The sequence below is a fragment of the Oryx dammah genome, unplaced genomic scaffold, assembly GCF_014754425.2.
Source record: "Oryx dammah isolate SB20612 unplaced genomic scaffold, SCBI_Odam_1.1 HiC_scaffold_26, whole genome shotgun sequence".
In the NCBI taxonomy this organism is placed as follows: Eukaryota; Metazoa; Chordata; class Mammalia; order Artiodactyla; family Bovidae; genus Oryx; species Oryx dammah.
Genome location: NW_024070210.1, coordinates 77,229,525 through 77,248,720, shown reverse-complemented (window position 1 = coordinate 77,248,720; position 19,196 = coordinate 77,229,525). Strand labels below are relative to the sequence as shown.

At 39.1% G+C, this 19,196-nt stretch overlaps 1 pseudogene; it reads right to left on the bottom strand.

The window, feature by feature from the left end:
• Positions 1 to 12,158: 12,158 nt before the first annotated feature.
• LOC120853709 lies at positions 12,159 to 12,878 on the bottom strand (annotated as a pseudogene).
• Positions 12,879 to 19,196: the final 6,318 nt, after the last annotated feature.

Sequence of the window (19,196 nt, the reverse complement as noted above, 5' to 3'; positions counted from 1 at the left end):
CTATAATTTGGTTCAACAAGCCCATTGATTGTGCAACAATGTTAAAGAGTTGTTGGACATGTTATTTAGTGTCAACTCCTGTAAACACCAAGTAATAAACATACCCCAATTAGTACTGCTAAAGTGAGATTTGTCCAGTAAAATTTGTCTTAAAAATATTAGAAAAATTCATAATGGAGTTGGTACAGTTAGCTTTGCATGAAGAATAAGTTTTAACTTGATTATGAGTTGGTCCAACGCTCCAATGAACCTGCTCATTATCAGTTGCCATAATGTTTCTTTTGTAAAAATACAAATAAAATTTTAAAGGAATTCAAACACTTGAAATGATGAGTTATGTAGAATAACTTAAAAGTTCAAAACAATTGGGTTAAAAAATAGTGAGAGTGGTGGCAGGGAAAGCAATCATACATGCCTAGTACCATATGCTTCACCTCACAAAGATGCAGACTTCTCAAAAGCTTTTTCTATTGTATGACTTTATTCATATGGGGCTTCCCTCATAGCTCAGTTGGTAAAGAATCCCCCTGCAATGCAGGAGACCTCGGTTCAATTCCTGGATCAAAAAGATCCACTGGAGAAGGGATAGGCTACCCACTTCAGTATTCTTGGGCTTCGCTTGTGGCTTAGCTAGTAAAGCATCTGCCTGCAATGCGGAAGACCTGGGTTCAATCCCTGGGTTGGGAAGATCCCCTGGAGAAGGGAAAGGCTACCCACTCCAGTATTCTGGCCTGGAGAGTCGGACACAACTGAGCAACTTTCACTTACTCATATAAAATTTCTGAAAGGATAAAAATATAAAATCAATGTTTGCATGAAGTTAATATAGGTCAGGGTGTGATTCACTCCAGTACTCTTGCCTGAAAAATCCCATGGACGGAGGAGCCTGGTGGGCTGCAGCCCATGGGTTCGCTAAGAGTTGGACACGACTGAGCGACCTCACTTTCACTTTTCACTTTCCTGCACTGGAGAAGGAAATGGCAACCCACTCCAGTGTTCTTGCCTGGAGAATCCCAGGGACAGGGGAGCCTGGTGGGCTGCCATCTATGGGGCTGCACAGAGTCAGACACGACTGAAGCGACTTAGCAGCAGCAGCAGCAGCAGCAGGGTGTGATTACAAAATTATACCACAAGGGAATTTGATTAAAAGACACAACTCTCCCTTCTAACTTACATGAGAGTAAATGTGAACACTAATAACATTTTGAAAAGAAGAATAGATTTGTGAGCCTAATCCTCAAATTATATTCTTGAATAAATCACTTTTTATTTTGATTCCCCTCAAACATAGAAAAATATATATGCTCCATCACTGGGCTCTAAAGAAAACCAAGTCACATTTTCAACAAGAGAGTAGTCAGAATATATGGAAAGGACAGTCCAATTTTGCCAGAAATATAGAAAGAAAATTTTAAATATAATTGTGAGAAAAGTTTCTCAAGAAGCCATTAAAAAGTAGATGTTAGAGATGAAGATAATGAAATGGAAAATGCTCATTTCAAGATACAATATTACGTGAAGAAAATCAGAATTCTAATCATACTAGAACTTAAAAAGAGAGCAAATCAAATATTAGCAATGCATTATATGGATGCAGAATTATAAACTTTACATTTTGTATTAGACACATTTTCTACATTTAGAATATAATTTTTACAATAAGTGAAAAACAACATACATAATTTTTGAAACACAAGTATTAAGAACCCATCCATAATAGGAATGTAGTATTGTTCCCAAGCATTCATTTCTAGAAAAGGAGTCTGATAGCAAATATAAAGTCATTTTTAAAGCCTGAATTTTATTTTTTATTTCATCTTTTATTTTACCTAATTTTTCTAAAATTATGGCAACAATCATAACCACTTAAACAAGTGAGCTAAATTTTTTTCAGTTTTATTTATTTTCCTTACAATATTGTATTGGTTTTGCCATACATTGACATGAATCGGTCATGGGTGCACATGTGTTCCCCATCCAGAACCCCCCTCCCACCTCCCTCCCCATCCCATCCCTCTGGGTCATCCCAGTGCACCAGCCCCAGACACCCTGTATCATGCATCGAACCTGGACTGGTGATTCATTTCACGTATGATAATTTACATGTTTCAGTGCCATTCTCCCAAATCATCCTGCCCTCACCCTCTCCCAGAGTCCAAAAGACTGCTCTATACATCTGTGTCTCTTTTGCTGTCTTGCATACAGGGTTATCATTACCATCTTTCTAAATTCCATATATGTGTGTTAGTATACTGTATTGGTGTTTTTCTTTCTGGCTTACTTCATTCTGTATAATAGGCTCCAGTTTCATCCACCTCATTAGAACTGATTCAAATGTATTCTCTTTGATGGCTGAGTAATACTGCATTGTGTATATGTACCACAGCTTTCTTATCCATTCATCTGCTGATGGACATCTAGGTTGCTTCCACGTCCTGGCTATTATAAACAGTGCTGTGATGAACATTGGGGTACACGTGTCTCTTTTAATTCTGGTTTCCTTGGTGTGTATGCCCAGCAGTGGGATTGCTGGGTCATAAGGCAGTTCTCTTTCCAGTTTTCTAAAGAATCTCCACACTGTTCTTCATAGTGGCTGTACTAGTTTGCATTCCTACCAACAGTGTAAGAAGGTTGCCTCTTCTCCACACTCTCTCCAGCATTTATTGCTTGTAGACTTTTGGATGGCAGCCATTCTGGCTGGTGTGAAATGGTATGTCATTGTGGTTTTGATTTACATTTCTCTTATAATGAGTGATGTTGAGCATCTTTTCATGTGTTTGTTAGCCATCTGTACATCTTCTTTGGAGAAATGTCTGTTTAGTTTTTTGACCCACTTTTTGATTGGATCATTTATTTTTCTGGAATTGAGCTGCAGGAGTTGCTTGTATATTTTTGAGATTAATTCTTTGTCCATTGCTTCATTTGCTATTATTTTCTCGCATTCTGAAGGCTGTCTTTTCATCTTGCTTATAGTTTCCTCTGTTGTGCAAAACCTTTCAATTTTAATTACATCCCATTTGTTTATTTTTGTTTTTATTTCCAATATTCTGGGAGGTGGGCCATAGAGGATCCTGCTGTGATTTATGTCAGAGAGTGTTTTGCCTATGTTTTCCTCTAGGAGTTTAATAGTTTCTGGTCTTATGTTTAGATCTTTAATCTTTAATATAAATTTATATTAGAGAAACTAATGTGGCCTTAATCTTAAAGGACAATATATATTATTTACAGAGATATTAACTCTCAAAGTCATACTTTTCAAACTGTTAGGCAAATATACACAGATACTATTTAGATAGATACATACCTACATGCAAGAACGATAGATGTAAATTGAACCAAGTTAGTCAGTTCTTGCGGAGAAGGCAATGGCAACCAAATCCAGTACTCTTGCCTGGAAAATCCCATGGACCAGCGAGCCTGGTCCCCGGTGGGCCTGGTCCCCGGGGACCTGATCCCCACTTTGGTGGGCACAGAGTCGGACACGACTGAACTGACTTAGCAGCAGCAGTTAGTTCAGTCGCTCAGTCGTGTCCGACTCTTTGTGACCCCATGAATCACAGCACGCCAGGCCTCCTTGTCCATCACCAACTCCCGGAGTTCACTCAGACTCATGCCCATCGAGTCAGTGATGCCATCCAGCCATCTCATCCTCTGTCGTCCCCTTCTACTCCTGCCCCCAATCCCTCCCAGCATCACAGTCTTTTCCAATGAGTCAACTCTTCACATGAGGTGGCCAAAGTACTGGAGTTTCAGCTTTAGCATCATTCCTTCCAAAGAAATCCCAGGGCTGATCTCCTTCAGAATGGACTGGTTGGATCTCCTTGCAGTCCAAGGGACTCTCAAGAGTCTTCTCCAACACCACAGCTCAAAAGCATCAATTCTTCGGCTCTCAGCTTTCTTCACAGTCCAACTCTCACATCCATACATGACCACTGGAAAAACCAGCCTTGACTAGATAGTCCTTAGTTGGCAAAGTAATGTCTCTGCTTTTGAATATGCTATCTAGGTTGGTCATAACTTTCCTTCCAAGGAGTAAGTGTCTTTTAATTTCATGGCTGCAGTCACCATCTGCAGTGATTTTGGAGCCCCAAAAAATAAAGTCTGAAACTGCTTCCCCATCTATTTCCCATGAAGTGAAGATCTTTTTGGTACAGTTCTTCTGTGTATTCTTGCCACCTCTTCTTAATATCTTCTGCTTCTGTTAGGTCCATACCATTTCTGTCCTTTATCGAGCCCATCTGTGCATGAAATGTTCCCCTTGGTATCTCTAATTTTCTTGAAGAGATCTCTAAGTTGGAGATAAAAATTTGATAGATATTTAAAGGATCCTTTCTGGCTCCTTGAAGAATCTGTATATGTGGGACAAAAGTTAATCTTCTCTGAAGCCTTGTTGCCCCTCTTTGGCCATACAGAGATATTACTCTGAATGACTTTATCCAGCTTCTTAAAATGGGGAAAAGACAAGTTTCTTCAGTAAGTGGTGTTGACCATACTGAACACCTACAAGGATAAGACCAAAACTAGAATATTTTCTCACAACATATATAAATATAAACTCAAAATGCATTAAAGACCGAAATGTAAGACCTGAAACCTTAAAACTCATAAAAGAATATATAGACAGTGTGCTCATTGACGTTCCTCTTTACAATATTTTTTTCTGTCTCAAAGGCAAGGGCAACAAAAGCAAAAATAAATAAACAGGACCTAATCAAACTAAAATCTAATGCACAGCAAAGAAACCACCAGCAAAAATAAAAGGCAAACTACTAAGTGGGAGTAGATATTTGCAATAAAGGGTTAATATCCAAAATACATAAAGACATCATATACCTCAATATCAAAAACACAGTCTGACTGAAGAATGGGCATAGGACCTGAGTAGCCATTTTTCCAAAGAGATAGCCAACAGGTACATGAGAAGATACCCAAAGTCTCTAATATTCAGAAAAATAGCAAATCTATGTCAAAATGAGGTGTCACCTCACATCTATCAGTATGGCTATCACCAAAAGAAAAAAAATAACAAGTGTGGTGAGGAGGCAGAGGAGAGGAAACCCTAGTGCACTGCCGCTGTGTTGGAAATTGCTGCAGCTACTATGGAAAACATTATGGAGATTCCTCTCAAAACACTAAAAATATAACTTCCATATAATCCAGTAATTCCACTCCTGGGTATTATCCAAAGAAAACAAAAAGACTTCAAAACTTTATTTGCACCCAAGTGTTTACAGCAGCATTATTTACAATAACCAATATCCAGAACCAAGCTAAGTGTTCATTCAGAGATGGATAGAGAAAACACCGATCTTTCATCTAACTATATATCTATACACACACACACACACATACACATACCACAATGGAACATTAATCAAATATAAAAAAAGAATGTAATCATGCCAAATGGAACAACATGGATAGATACGGAGCATATTATACTCAGTGAAATAAGTCAGACAAAGAAAGACAAATACTGTGTCTTTTTACTTATATATGCTATATAAAAGCAAAGCAAAACAAAGGAACAAATAAAACAAAAACAGAATCACAGGAACCAATGGCAGACTGCCAGGTATTTCCCCATAAAAGGTGATTTTATTTGAGATCACCAAAGGACTGCAGTCTGAATCAGCAACCATGAGGAGCCACATGCAAGTCCCCACTGGACAAGGAAAGGAAATGCTTTTATAGAGAAGACAAGGAGATGTGGAGGGTTATAGTAAACAGAGTGCCCTTGACTTTCCATTGACCGCGTCCTGACCAGGGAAGAAGAGGCTTCTTTCATCTTCCCTTTGCACTCTGTGATGTCCACAGGTCGGGAGAGCTCCCCCTCTTCTTTCAGCTCTATTTAATTGAGATCTCTGTGCATTAAATTTTTATACCTTATAGGACAGAGTCAGAAAGATATTTGATTCCAGGAGATGAGGGAGCCATGGTAGTGGAAGTAAGATGTTGGAGTGATTCAAGAAGGGGTCTTGAGCCATGGATACAAGTGGCTTCCAAGCTACAAAATGAAAGGAAACATATTCTTCCTCAGAGAATCTGGAAGGAATCAACCCTGCCAAGACCTTGATGTAGACAGCAAAACGGATTTTAGATTTCTTGCCCCCAGAACTATAAGAAATATTTTGTCAGTGACCAAGTTCATATCAAACACTGAGAAAATATTTTCTGTTCACTTTGCTGCACTCATAGGATGGGATACCAGTGCTTGCAGTTGCCTGTTGGGACACATCATGGTGAGACAGACCTGAACATTCTTGAGACACCCAACCAAGCCGGATAATATATTTACTGGAGAGATTTCTCTCTTCTTTTAGTTGCTCTCAATGTTTACTGTTTTGGAGTCCTGCTTACTGTGGGAAATATTTATTTTAATTCTGTCATCTTATCAGCTATTCTTTTATTTATAAGTTAGAGATTCTAGTGTGGAAGGAGATACAGATTGAGAAGGGAAAAGACCAAATCCCAAATCTGTAGAGCTAAAAAGTGTTTGTGGTTATAACTATACCAATGTAGGTAAGAAATACTAAGTACTGCAAATGCCTTATGATGACCTCATGGAGGCCTCATGGTGTGACTGTGGCTGGAGGAGGGGCTGAGCCCCACGAAGGGTTTGTGTATGGGCTCCCTGTTTATTTTGTAACTTCCCATTAGTTATCTATTTTACACAAAATACATTTTAACTGTTAACTATTGTTATTTGTATTCTGCTTTCTGCTTCTAGTAGTTTATTTTAAAAGAAAAATAAGGGTTTTTAAAACATATGCAAGGCAAGTCTTTGCTTTTTCTCAGACTGTATGAATAATAATGGTTCTGTGTATATGGATTTTGAGGTAAAAAGGATAGAAAATGATGACCTGTTTATTTTCACTGAGGTAAAATTGAAGTGATCTGTAGGCATGGGAATCAGATGGACAGTTTGAGATTATTGCAAATGTTTACTAAAGGAACTGTGAGAAATAGTGTATAAAAATAAAGCTGATAAGAAATCAATAATTATTATTGTGCACACAGTGGGCATTACAGAAGTTAAATAGAAGAGAGAAAAGAGGTGAGGAGCAACCTGAGTGGGTCACTTGCTGCTGCTGCTGCTGCTGCTGCTGCTGAGTCACTTCAGTCATGTCCGATTCTGTGCTACCCCATAGATGGCAGCCCACCAGGCTCCCCCGTCCCTGGGATTCTCCAGGCAAGAACACTGGAGTGGGTTGCCATTTCCTTCTGCAACATATGAAAGTGAAAATTGAAAGTGAAGTCACTTAGTCATGTCCGACTCTTAGTGACCCATGGAGTGCAGCCTACCAGGCTCCTCCGTCCATGGGATTTTCCAGGCAAGAGTACTGGAGTGGGCTGCTGGAACTTTGTCAAAGCAATGTGTTTAACCTAGAATGCCTGTTATAGGCCACTGCTAGATACAGAAAGCTTTTTTTACCTTCATACTTTATCATCTAGACATACAAGAAGAGATAAGGAAGTTCACTACAGGTAGGTATAGTTGCGCCTCCACTTCAGGGGGCCCTTTAGAACCAGTGATACGGCTGTCAGGCAGGTCACTAACTGGCCTCCAGTTCTTCCTGCAGCATCAATGCTGAAGCAGTGAGATCAGGACAGACCTGCCTATAATGAGACAGTGTCTCTATTCAGATTTCCATCAGAACTCTGTTTGTTCTATAGACACAGGAGCATGGAATATAATGTTACTGATTCCATATGAAGAGCATTCCCAACATGAGAAGGGTAGTGGAAAACATGGCTATGCAGGAAGGAAACTGAGATCCATTTCGTGGAAGATCTCCCCTGAGGAGCAGGAAGGAATGTGCCAGAAGGTGCTGAGTCTTTATTACAGGGAAATCTGAGATTCAAAGGATCCCAATGTAAGCAAGTTCTAGTGACTATCAGGAAGAAATCCGTCCTTGACAATTACTGCTGCTGGTGCTGAGCCTATTCAAATGTATACCTCAGTGAGCTGTGAGGTACAGAAGCTCTTGTTGGGGTTGGGGGGGGGCGAGCGAAATGGAGCTTTTATTAAAGGTGACATTTCAAGTTTCTGCAACATCACCTGGAGGTCAACTGGAACAAATCCTTTCTTGAATATTTAGTGCTCTGTCTTCTCCCTGTTCTTACCAGGGTTGAATTTCTTCCCACTGTAATCTGATAAGAGTGTTTTCAGGGTTTCCCATATTCAATTTTTGTTGTTGTTGTTTTTCAGTTGCTAAGCTGTGTCCAACTCTTTGCAACCTCATGGACTGCAGCATGCCAGGCTTCCCTGTCCTTCACTATCTCCCAGAATATGCTCAAACACATGTCTCCAGGTAGCTCAATTGGTAAAGTATCTGCCTGCAATGCAGGAGACCCCATGTGGATTCCTGGGTCGGGAAGATCCACTGGAGAAGGGATAGGTTACCCACTCCAGGATTCTTGGGCTTCCCTGGTGGCTCAGCTGGTAAAGAATCCACCTGCAATGTGGGAGACCTGGGTTCAATCCCTGGGTTGTGAAGATCTCCTGGAGAAGGGAAAGGCTACTCACTTCAGTATTCTGGCCTGGAGAATTCCATGGACTGTATGTATAGTCCATGGGTTTGCAAAAATTTGGACACAGCTGAGTGACTTTCACTCGTGTGTTTATTGAGTCAATGATGCCATCCAACTATACCATCCTCTGTTGCCATCTTCTCCTGCCCTTGATTTTTCCCAGATCAAGATCTTGATTTTTCCCAGATCATGAGGTCATTTGCAGAAATAAGAACAATAATACTAATGAAAATTTGTTTTTCAATTTGATATAATATATGTATTACATTAACCAATTTTAACTCCCTTCTCCAATTTGCCTACATGTAGTAACATAAGACATGCTAATATAAGTCAATGTTATACATTATTATATCTCAGTAGTGAAGATACAGGATTCAATGGGAGGGTATGTCTTAGGTAGAAAAGAAAATAACATCACCCACAAAGGGATAAATGAACTTGCTATAATCCTTGCAGGATATGTTTAGAATATTTTGGGCTCAATGAGGAATTACTGCATCATATTAGCAAGAAGGGCGGTGCTAGAGAAGACTCTTGAGAGGCCTTTGGATTGCAAAGAGATTAAATCAGTCAATCCTAAAGTAAATCAACCCTGAATATTCATTGGAAGGACTGATACTGAAGCTGAAACTTCAATACTTTGGCCACTTGGTGAGAAAAGCCAACTCATTGGCTCAAAAGACCCTGATGCTGGGAAAGATTGAAGGCAAAAGAAGAAGACAGCAGGAGAGGCTGAGGTGGTTGGATAGTATCACCAACTCAGCCAACATGAATTTGAGCAAACTCCAAAAGATAGTGAAAGATAGAAGCCTTGTGCTGCAGTCCATGGGGTCACAAAAAGTCAGACACGACCTACTTTCTGAAGAGCAACAACAACACTACCAAGAAGCATAGTTTTGCTATCTTCTTTATTTAAAAGCTGTTAAAAGAGTACAGATGGATGCCAAATTAACCTAGAGGGTATTGTAGCAGTTTTGAGCTACCTTAACTGACTGGAAATATCTATCCCAGAATGTGCTTCCTGTATTGTTCTGGCTTAGGGTTGGCCACAAAAGACATTTGGAAGGTCGTTGTGATGAAGCAGCCACAGTTTTTATGTGTGGGGGTTGGTGTAGGGCTCCAGGGATTACAGTTACTCACTCATGTTGCTGCTGATCTGATAGTTCATCTTATCATTGATTCACAACCCTTCCACTTCCCACCAAACCTCCTCCTCATCTTCTCTTTGTCTTGGACCAAGTAGGTATGTTAGCATGATGCCAAATGACACTCACTTCTCCTATGGTCACTCACTACTGTGAAACTGAAGGAGGTGAGACATAGACAAGTTTTAGTGTGTCTATGTAGAACAGAGTGGGAAAGACAAGAGATCTCTTCAAGAAAATTAGATACCAAGGGAACATTTCATGCAAAGATGGGCTCGATAAAGGACAGAAATGGTATGGACCTAACAGAAGCAGAAGATATTAAGAAGAGGTAGAAAGAATACACAGAAGAACTGTACAATAAAGATCTTCGTGACCCAGATAATCACGATGGTGTGATCACTCATCTAGAGCCAGATATCCTGGAATGTGAAGTCAAGTGAGCCTTAGAAAGCATTACTATGAACAAAGCTAGTGGAAGTGATGGAATTCCAGTTGAGCTATTTCAAATACTGAAAGATGATGCTGTGAAAGTGCTGCACTCAATATGCCAGCAAATTTGGAAAACTCAGCAGTGGCCACAGGACTGGAAAAGGTCAGTTTTCGTTCCAATTCCAAAGAAAAGCAATGCCAAAGAATGCTCAAACTACTGCACAATTGCACTCATCTCACATGCTAGCAGAATAATGCTCAAAATTCTCCAAGTCAGGCTTCAACAATATGTGAACCGTGACCTTTCAGATGTTCAAGCTGGTTTTAGAAAATGCAGAGGAACCAGAGATCAAATTGCCAACATCTGCTGGGTCATGGAAAAAGCAAGAGAGTTCCAGAAAAACATCTATTTCTGCTTTATTGACTATGCCAAAGCCTTCGACTGTGTGGATCACAATAAACTGTGGAAAATTCTGAAAGAGATGGGAATACCAGATCACCTGACCTGCCTCTTGAGAAATGTGTGTGCAAGTCAGGAAGCAACAGTTAGAACTGGGCATGGAACAACAGACTGGTTTCAAATAGGAAAAGGAGTACGTCAAGGCTGTATATTGTCACCCTGCTTATTTAACGTATGTGCAGAGTACATCATGAGAAACGCTGGACTGGAAGAAGCACAAGCTGGAATCAAGATTGCCGGGAGAAATAATCAATAACCTCACATATGCAGATGACTCCACCCTTATGGCAGAAAGTGAAGAGGAACTAAGAAGCCTCTTGATGAAAGTGAAAGTGGAGAGTGAAAAAGTTGGCTTAAAGCTCAACATTCAGAAAACGAAGATCATGGCATCTGGTCCCATCACTTCATGGGAAATAGATGGGGAAACAGTGGAAACAGTTTCAGACTTTATTGTTTTGGGCTCCACAATTACTGCAGATGGTGACTGCAGCCATGAAATTAAAAGATGCTTACTCCTTGGAAGAAAAGTTATGACCAACCTAGATAGCATATTCAAACACAGAGACATTACTTTGCCAACTAAGGTCCATCTAGACAAGGCTGTGGTTTTTCCAGTGGTCATGTATGGATGTGAGTTGGACTGTGAAGAAGGCTGAGTGCCGAAGAATTGATGCTTTTGAGCTGTGGTGTTGGAGAAGACTCTTGAGAGTCCCTTGGACTGCAAGGGGATCCAACCAGTCCATTCTGAAGATCAGCCCTGGGATTTCTTTGGAAGGAATGATGCTAAAGCTGAAACTCCAGTACTGTGGCCACCTTATGCAAAGAGTTGACTCATTGGAAAAGACTGTGATGCTAGGAGGGATTGGAGGCAGGAGGAGAAGGGGACGACAGAGGATAAGATGGCTGGATGGCATCACGGACTCGATGGATGTGAGTCTGAGTGAACTCTGGGAGTTGGTGATGGACAGGGAGGCCTGGCATGCCACGATTCATGGGGTCACAAAGAGTCAGACACGACTGAGCGACTGAACTAAATTGAACTGAACTGATGTAGGTTCCATTACCCTCATGGTTCTAGTATGTCCTTATGAGTCACAGTTTGTCCATGCTTTGGTCTATATCCAACTTTGTTCTACAAATACTACTCTAGCTGATTAAGAATGAATTCAGTCTCAACACCACATACAAAGATAATAGCTTTGTATACACTCTTCCACCAGATCTAGCAATAGCCTGAGTTCTAATCTTCTTAACCAATTTCTTATTTGACACCACTGGTAATCTGCTTCTCTGATTGTATCTTAAGTGACACAAGTCTGAGAAGAAAGGACTAAGGAAATAATTTTCATGATGATTCCAGGTAACTAGACCCAGGTTTGGGATGTGAGTGTAGTTTAGTGAAACTGTCACTTTACATTATTATAGAGAAAGTTTACAACTTTAGACAAGGTTACACATGCTCTGCATGATTGATTTAAAGTCAAGAATTCAAGAGGAGAATATTAGTAGAAAGTCACTCAGGACACCTGCTTCCAAATTACATAGAAGAAGCTTTTATTTAGAATCAAATCTTCTGATCCAGATCACAGGTTAAGGAACCACAGGACTACTGTTTCTTGTCTGGGGTCTGCAGCTGTACATTTCAACCTGGGTCCTGCAGCAGGGAGCCTCTCTCTTATTAAGTTCTGGGGTTTTTGTTCAGCTTTTCCTATTACTTCAAGCACTGTGCGTTCCCAGAGAGCACAGAAGTATTTCCCAGAATGTGTCAGCTTTAAGGATGAAATGGTGAGGCTGATGAACTTATGTGCTTTCTGAAAGTTTACAGAGTAGTGGCCGTCCCTTTCATTCCCATCTTCTGAATACTGATGAATGAGGTAAGTCATCTCTCCACTGGGAAGCTGCTTGTACCAAAATATCCAGTAGGTGTAAATGTTCCAACTTGTTTCATACCGACAGTTCAGGATGACTACGTTCTGCACTTGACTGGTTATGTCTGGCTGCTATTGAGTAACTTTCTGGGCCACACTAGAGCCTGTGGAAAAAAAAAACAAGAAAATAGAGCTGAAATAGTGAACAAAATAATGTAGAAATTCAACTAATTTTGGACCCAAATATTTACAAACCATACTGAAATCATAAGACGCTTGCTTTTCCCCAACCCTCCTTTCCTCCCCAAGTCCCTGTGAAGCTCCACGTGCCTGTGTGCAGTCCTTTCACCCTGAACACATGCACCCATGCTTGAGAGCATCCCTACCAGAGAAGGTGGAGGCCAGGAACACCCAGAGCAGACTGGAGAGAGGCATGAGACATGGATTCTCCTACACAAACATGTCAGTTCTGCCTCAAGCTAAGATTTCAGTGTCTTTGAGTGCCTGGCAGCACATATACATGGTAACTGGTTCCTGTGTCACTCCCCACAAACAGGAAGTAGGGTGTCATGTTCATCGACCACGTGGTCTGTGTACAGATAAAGAGTGGCTCACCACACACCTTTACTTTGTCTACTTTTCTTTCCCTGGTCATTAAGTTTGGCAGATCCTGAAAAAGGGCATGAAGAAAGCAATTAATATTAAAGGTCTGAACTGAAGGAAACTGAAGATTAAGCAAGTTGACATGCATTATTTATTTATTTATTTATTTTAAATGAAGGCTAATTACTTTACAATATTGTAGTGGTTTTTGCCATACACTGACATGAATCACCCATAGGTGTACATGTGTCCCCCATCCTGAATTCCCCTTCCACCTCCCTCCCCATCCCATTCCTCAGTGTCATCCCAGTGCACCAGCCCTGAGCACCCTGTCTCATGCATCTAACCTGGACTGGCATTCTCTCAAATCATCCCACCCTCACCTTCTTCCACAGAGTCCAAAAGACTGTTCTATACATATGTGTTTCTTTTGCTGTCCAAGCATATAGGGTCATCAGTACCCTTTTCCTAAGTTCCATATATATGTGTTAGTATACCGTATTCGTGTTTTTCTTTCTGACTTACTTCACTCTGTATAATAGGCTTCAGTTTCATCCACCTCATTAGAACTGATTCAAATGCATTTTTAATGGCTGAGTAATATTCCATTGTGTACATATACCACAGCTTTCTTATCTATTCATCTGCTGATAGACATCTAGGTTGCTTCCATGTCCTGGCTATTGTAAACAGTGCTTCGATGAACATTGGGGTATGCGTGTCTCTTTCAATTTTGGTTTCTCAGTGTGTATGCCCAGCAGTGAGATTGCTAGGTCATATGGCAGTTCTCTTCCCAGTTTTTTAAGGAATCTCCACACTGTTCTTCATAGTGGCTGTATTAGTTTGCATTCCCACCAACAGTGTAAGAGGGTTGCCTTTTCTCCACACCCTCTCCAGCATTTATTGTTTGTAGGCTTTTGGACAGCAGCCATTCTGACCTGCGTGAGATGGTACCTCAGTGTGGTTTTGATTAGCATTTCTCTGATAATGAGTGATGTTGAACATCTTTTCATATGTTTGTTACCCATATGTATGTTTTCTTTGGAGAAGTGTCTGTTTAGTTCTTTGGCCCATTTTTTGATTGGGTCATTTATTTTTCTGGAATTGAGCTGCAGGAGCTGCTTGTATATTTTTGAGATTAATTCTTTGTCAGTTGCTTCACTTGCTATTATTTTCTCCCATTCTGAAGGCTGTCTTTTCACCTTGCTAATAGTTTTCTTCATTGTGCAAAAGCTTTTAAGTTTAATTAGTTCCCATTTGTTTATTTTTGCCTTTATTTCCATTACTCTGGGAGGTGGGTCATAGAGGAACCTGTTGTGATTTATGTCAGAGAGTGTTTTGCCTATGTTTTCCTCTAGGAGTTTTATAGTTTCTGGTCTTACATTTATATCTTTAATCAATTTTGAATTTATTTTTGTGTATGGTGTTAGAAAGTGTTCTAGTTTCATTCTTTTACAAGTGGTTGACCAGTCTTCCCAGCACCACTTGTTGAAGAGATTGTCTTTTCTCCATTGTATATTCTTGCCTCTTTTGTCAAAGATAAGGTGTCCATAGGTGTGTGGATTTATCTCTGGGTTTTCTATTTTGCTCCATTGATCTATATTTCTGTCTTTGTACCATACTATCTTGATGACTGTAGCTTTGTAGTAGAGCCTGAAGTCAGGCAGGTTGATTACTTTGGGTAGGATAATCATTTTCACTATATTGATTTTTCTGATCCATAAACATGGTATAGTTCTCCATCTATTTGAGTCATCTTTGATTTCTTTCATCAGTGGTTTATAGTTTTCTATATATAGGTCTCTTGTTTCTTTGCTGCTGCTGCTGCTAAGTCGCTTCAGTCGTGTCCGACTCTGTGTGATCCCATAAGATGGCAGCTCACCAGGCACTGCCGTCCCTGGGATTCTCCAGGCAAGATCACTGGAGTGGGCTGCCATTTCCTTCTTCAATGCATGAAAGTGAAAAGTGAAAGTGAAGTCACTCAGTCATGTCCAACTCTTAGTGACCCCATGGACTGCAGCCTACCAGGCTCCTCCGTCCATGGGATTTTCCAGGCAAGAGTACTGGAGTGGGTTGCCATTTCCTTCTCTCTTTGTTTCTTTAGGTAGATTTGTTCCTAAGTATTTTATTCTTTCATTGCAATGGTGAATGGAATTGTTTCCTTAAGTTCTTTTTCTGTTTTCCCATTGTTAGTGTATAAGAATGCAAGAGAGTTCTGTGTGTTAATTTTATATCCTGCAACTTTATTCATTGATTAGCTCTAGTAATTTTCTGGTGGAGTCTTTAGGGTTTTCTACATAGAGAATCATGTCTTCTGCAAACAGTGAGAGTTTTACTTCTTCTTTTCCAATCTGGATTCCTTTTATTTCTTTTTCTTCTCTGATTGCTGTGGCTAAAACTTCAAAAACTATGTTGAATAGTGGTGGTGAGAGTGGGCACCCTTGTCTTGTTCCTGAGTTTAGGGGAAATGCTTTCAGTTTTTTACCTTTGAGGGTAATGTTTGCTGTGGGTTTGTCATATATGGGTTTTATTATGTTGAAGTATGTTCCCTCTATTCCTGCTTTCTGGAGGTTTTTTTTTTTTATCATAAATGGATGTTGAATTTTGTCAAAGGCTTTTTCTGCATCTATTGAAATAATCATATGGTTTTTATCTTTCAATTTGTTAATGTGGTGTATCACATTGATTGATTTGTGGGTATTAAAGAATCCTATCATCCCAGGGATAAAGCCCACTTGGTCATGGTGTATGATCTTTTTAATATGTTATTTGATTCTGTTCTCTAGAATTTTGTTAAGGATTTTTGCATCTATGTTCATCAGTGATATAGGCCTGTGGTTTTCTTTTTTTGTGGCATCTTTGTCTGGTTTTGGTATTAGGGTGATGGTGGCCTTATAGATTGAATTTGGAAGTTTACCTTCTTCTGCAAATTTCTTGAAGAGTTTGAGTAAGATAGGTGTTAGCTCTTCTCTAAATTTTTAGTAGAATTCAGCTGTGAAGCCAAAGTTGACAAACATTGATTCAGTAAAATAATTTTGTCATCTTCTTTAAGATATAATTTAGTATAGCCTAAGAAATATTGTTGTAATCTATTGATTTGTCATTCATTTAGCCTATACTTACTTTTCTCTATCCAGAATCTAGTGACTATTTTAAAACATTCACAGATCTTAGGACTTCTGGGTGAATAGCAATCTTATACAAAACAATTACTGTACCTCTTTTTTTTTTTTTACTGTGTTCCAGGGCTCCACTTAGATTTTTCAATAAATAAAATCACTTCAACATAAAATGACTTTAAGAAATCAGCCCATCTGAATTTCAGAGTCTATTCAGTGGTGTATATTTAAATGAAATTATAATTGGAATAAAATATTACTCTTTTTAAATTTTATATTGAGTCTTATGTATTAAACTTTGAGGGCAATCAGGCTATTCAATCCTGTTACCTCTAAATGTAGAGTTGTACTTATTAGGTCATCTATCCTAGAGTCATTCTCATGTCACATTTTCTGTCTCATTGGTCCAGAGTATTCAGTCTCACTTGTCAGTTGCTCATTATTATTTCTGTTTATAAAATAAATATAAACATGCCAGATCTTTCTCTGGTGTAATGCTATAATGCACTCCTACACAACTTAATATTTACAGACTGTAGACACTTAGTACCTGTCAACACCAGAGAAGTTGGTGACTGAAGTTCCGTGCACTGTTTCATGTTCATGTGGAATGTAGCTGTCAATCTTCCATTTGCTTTCATTGCTGTAATAGATGAATTAATATAAAAGAACCAAAGGCAAATAGATAAGTAGAAAAGAAAATACAGGCAAAGTCTAAAATAGTGCCAGTTCATGGAATTTAAGATCAAAATAGCTCATGAATGACTGAAGCAGGGAGGATAGTTTGTATTTATCTGAGACATCTACTCTTCTATCTCATTTCACTTCTGAGTGCTGACAGGCAACGAATGCCTAGACTTGAAATTATTTGTAACTAAGCAGAGGAGATCATAAATGACCACAGCAGCTTGCGAAGCAGCATGATATTATAAAATATAGATATATACTAATATAACAATTACATATATCAAGAAATTGATATTGATAAAATTTTATCAAAATACCATAACCTTATCATCAGTTTTTATTTGCATTCTTTGGTTTTGATGCATTTCCACGAAATTTTATCACATGTATTGGTTCTTGTACCACCACTAAAATCATGACACAAAATTATTTTGTCTCTTAAAGAAATCCCCTCTGCACACTTTTCCCATCCCTGCAGCTCTTTCTAACCCTGACTACGGATCTCTTTTTCATCTCTAATTCTGTTCTTTGAGAATGTTGTATAAGTAGAATCACCATATGTATACAATCATAATAATCCAATAAGTGTAATCATGCACCATGTAGCCGCTGAGATTGACTACTTCTTCATTCAGCACAACATCCTGAGAGCCATCTGGGCTATTGTTTTTTAATTGCTAAGTCATGCCCCACTCTTTTGCATCCTCACTAACTGTAGACTTCCAGGCTCCTCTGTCCTTGGAATTTTCCAGGGAAGAATACTGGAGTGGGTTGCCATTTCCTTCTCCAGGGGATCTTCCCCACCCAGGGATCAAACCCCCGTCTCCTGCATTGCAGGCAGATTCTTAGCACTGAGCCACCTCGGAAGCCCCATCTAAGCTACTGCATGCATCGGTAGTCTGTTTCTTTTAATCACTACAGACTGTCACCAACTTATGATGTATTGACTTTGGATTTTTGACTTTACAGTGGTAAGAAAGTGATGCACATTCAGTAGAAACCACACTTTGCATTTTTAAATTTGATCTTTTCCCATGCTAGCAACATTTGCTATATATTCTTTGGCTGGGCAGCAGCAATAAGCTGAGCTCCTGGCCAGCCCTGAGATCATGAGGGTAAAAAACTGACACACTTACCTTCATTCTGTAATCATACAACTATTCTATTTTCCACTTTCAGTACAGCACTCAATAAATTACATGAGATTTTCAACATTTTAGTATAAAATAGACTTTGCATTAGATGATTTCTCCCACCTAAAGAAAAAGTAAGTAGGTTAAAGTAAAAAAAAAGTAAGTAGGCTAAAGTAAGTGTTGAGCACCTTTAATGTAGGCTGGGTTAGGTATATTAAATGCATTTTTGTTATTTTCAACTGAAAATGGTTTATTGAGACACAACTTGATTACAAGTTGAAAAAATCTATAAATAATATGTCATTGTACAGATGCATTACAGTGGATTTATTAATCTATTCACCCAATGAAGAATACTTGACTGGTTTCCAGCTTTTGGTCATCACAAATATAGCTGCTATGAATATTCATGTACAGATTTTTGTGTAAATGTAAGTTTTTCATTTCTCAAGTATAAATACTCAGGAGTGTGATTGCAGAGTTGTAAGTGAAAAGTGAAAGTGAAGTCGCTCAGTCATGTCCGACTCTTTGTGACCCCATGGACTGTAGCCTACCAGGCTCCTCCATCCATGGGATTTTCCAGGCAATAGTACTGGAGTGGATTGCCGTTTCCTTCTCCAGGTTTTTCATTTCTCAAGTATAAATACTCGGGAGTGTGATTGCAGAGTTGTAAGGTAAGTGAATATTTAAGTTCAGGTGAAACTGCTGAACTTTTTTCCAGAATGACTGGACCATTCACCCACCAGCAATATATGAGTGCTCCAATTTCTCTGCATCTGTGCCAGAACTTGATATTGTCAGTATTTTTAACTTTAGTCTTTATGGTAGATGTGAAGTAGTATCTCTTTGTGCCTTAATTTGCATTTCCCTAACGACTAATAATGTCGACCATCTTTTTTTCTCTTTATTTTTTAAATTATGAAAGCATACATTAGTCTTAGAAAACACAGCACAAAATACAGTTCCACTATATATTACAACTACTTTTTAAGTAAATAAAAATTTTGGTTGGAGTTTCAATAGCAAACTCTCAAAAATTAATAGAATGAATACACAGAAAAGTAGGAGGGTACAGTAGACCTGAAAAGCACTATGAATGAATGTAATTAAGACTTATGCAATTTTCACACAATAGTAGGATGCAAATTCTATTCAAGACCCATAGACTATAAACTAGGAGACATTGGTACATATCCAGGGACATAAAACAA